Here is a 2,460-nt window from a genome sequence, read left to right as displayed (position 1 = left end):
CACTTCCCATCCAGCTCTCTGCTATGGCCTAGGAAAGCAGTGGAGGATGGCCCAGGTCCTTGGGCCCCTGCACTCACATGGGAGACCTGGAGGAAGCTCCTGGCTCCTGGTTTCAGATCGGCACAGCTCCAGCCACTGCAGCAACTGGGGAATGAACCAGCAGATGGAAGACCTCTCTCTCTCTCTGCCTCTCCTTCTCTGTGTAACTCTTTCAAATAAATAAATAAATAAATCTTTAAAAACGAAAGATTTGTTTGAAAGGCAGTGACAGGGAGTGCATGCATCATCTGCATGTTCACTTACCAAATGGCCACAAGAGCTAGGGCTGGACCAGGCTGAAGCCAGGAAACACAAGCTCCATCAGGTCTCCCACGTGGGTGGCAGGAACCCAAGTGCTTCAGCCATCGTCTGCTACCTTCGAGGTGCATTAGCTGGGAGCTGGATCAGAAGCAGAGTAGCCAGAACTCCAACTAGCAGTCGAATATGCAATGCAGGCATCCCAAACAGTAACTTAACTTACTGCACCACAAAACCTTCCCCCAAACAAGGCATTTTTTATTTGCATGTGAGGAGAGGGAGAGGGAGAGGGAGAGGGAGAGGGAGAGGGAGAGGGAGAGGGATTGAGAGAGAGAGAGAGAAAGAGAGAGAGAGAAGGGGAGAGGAAGGAGGGAGAAAGAGATTGATCCCATCTGATGGTTCATTCCCCAAATGCCCACAACGGCCCCTGGTGGGGATGCAGTTGGGAGCCAGAAGCCAGGAGCTCAATCTAGGGCTCCCACATGGGCTGGCAGAAACTCAGTTACCTGAGCCATTACTGCTGCTCCCAGAGTCTACATTTGTGGGAAGCTGGAGTCTGAAGTGGAACTGGGTATCAAACCTAGGCACTGATTTGAAATGCCAACATCTCTCTTTGACGTTTTGCCCAACGACTTTCTTGAGGGCCAAAATGCGTGAGAAAGTTTAAAAAAAAAAATGCCCAGTGAAGTTTGACAACAGAGTCCTTCCCCACAATGATAATGCTTCTGCTCATTCCTCTCATCAAACAAGGGCAATTTTGTGAGCTGTGCTGGGAAATTATTAGACATCCTCCTTATGGTCCTGGTTTGCGTCCTGTTGTCATCATGTTGTTTCCCAAGATCAAAAAGCACCTTTAAGAGTGCCCAGTTGTCTTTGGTTAGTGACAGTGTTAGTTTCCCAGGGTCCTCAGTTCTCCAGTGATGGGACTAAATGGTTGGATTCATTGCTCAGAGAAGTGTCTTGAACTTGATAAAGCTTATGTTGAGAAGAAAATTTACATTTTTATTTTTTAATTCCACTTTTCACTAACCTTTTGAAATTCCTTCATATATAAACAACCTAAATATTAAAAAACAGAAAAATGAATTCAGCAAAATACCAACGCAAATAATCAGCATACAGGAATCAGTTGCATTTCTATACAACTATACATACTTCTTTTTATCTCTAGCAATACTCATGGCTTCAAGTCTACTTTGGTGTTAACAGAAGCACACATTTTCCTATCCTTACTATTTGCACATCTTTTCTCATTCCTTTACTTCCGACCTATCTCTACTTTTAAACAGAATATTGCTTTTTAAAATCTATTTTGACAATCTTTTACTTGGAGGGTTTAGTCCATTAACATTTAAAATCCTTCAAATAGCAGACTTTAGGTCTACCACCTTATTATTTGATTTCTATTTGTCTCAACTACAACTTGTCCTTTTTTTCTTAAATTCTTCTACATTAAATGGTTCTTGTTCCATTTTTTTTCTCTAGTATCTTTACTTTTGCTTTATTAATTAGCTTTGTTGTGATATAATTTTAGAGAAATCTCTTAGGAACTGGTCTCTCGTTATAAAGACATAATACTCATACAGCAACTCAATTTCACCTCAATTTCTTTTTCTTAAATCCAAATAAAAATAAAATTACCATGTTAAGTAAACCATTGGATGAGTTTTGACAAATACATAATAATGTACTTACCATCCAAATCTTTTGTACTTCTTTGAAGTCAAACCCCAGCCTTCTCCTGGACCTCAGATACCTCAGTACTTTTTGTCTTTCATAGAATTTTCTATAAATAACATACAATAGGTCATCTTTTGTGTCTGGCTTCTTTCACTCAGCAGGATGCTCTTGAGATTCTCCCACACGACCACATGTCAATGTTCCTTTTTGTGGCAGAGCAGGGTTTCACAGTATGGACATTCCACAGCTTGTTTACATATTCACACTGGTGGACACAGGGCTGCTTCCCAGTTATGAATAAAACTGTTAGGTACATTTGCATAGAGGTCTTTGTGGAATAATGTTTTTACTTCTCCAGGGTAACCTGCAAAGAGTAGGATTGCTGAGGTCTATGATAAGTGTATGTTTAAATTTAGAAGAACCTTTTGAACTTTTCCAAAGTGGTAGGACTTATTTTGAATTTCCATAAACAATGTATCAAGA

General features: G+C 40.9%; 1 long non-coding RNA gene across 1 annotated transcript; it reads right to left on the bottom strand.

Annotated features, from left to right (window-relative positions):
- Nucleotides 1-303: 303 nt before the first annotated feature.
- LOC149128181 (uncharacterized) lies at nt 304-2,049 on the bottom strand. The gene is made up of 3 exons (XR_016229697.1): nt 1,993-2,049; nt 1,328-1,356; nt 304-438 (listed from the first exon to the last, which is right to left on the bottom strand). It is a non-coding gene; the product is annotated as an uncharacterized LOC149128181 (long non-coding RNA).
- Between the last annotated feature and the right edge of the window lie 411 nt (nt 2,050-2,460).

Source organism: Oryctolagus cuniculus, chromosome 2 (genome assembly GCF_051225735.1).
Source record: "Oryctolagus cuniculus isolate XC-2025 breed Fujian yellow rabbit chromosome 2, ASM5122573v1, whole genome shotgun sequence".
NCBI classification, from domain to species: domain Eukaryota; kingdom Metazoa; phylum Chordata; class Mammalia; order Lagomorpha; family Leporidae; genus Oryctolagus; species Oryctolagus cuniculus.
This window is presented reverse-complemented; position numbering and strand designations above follow the sequence as displayed.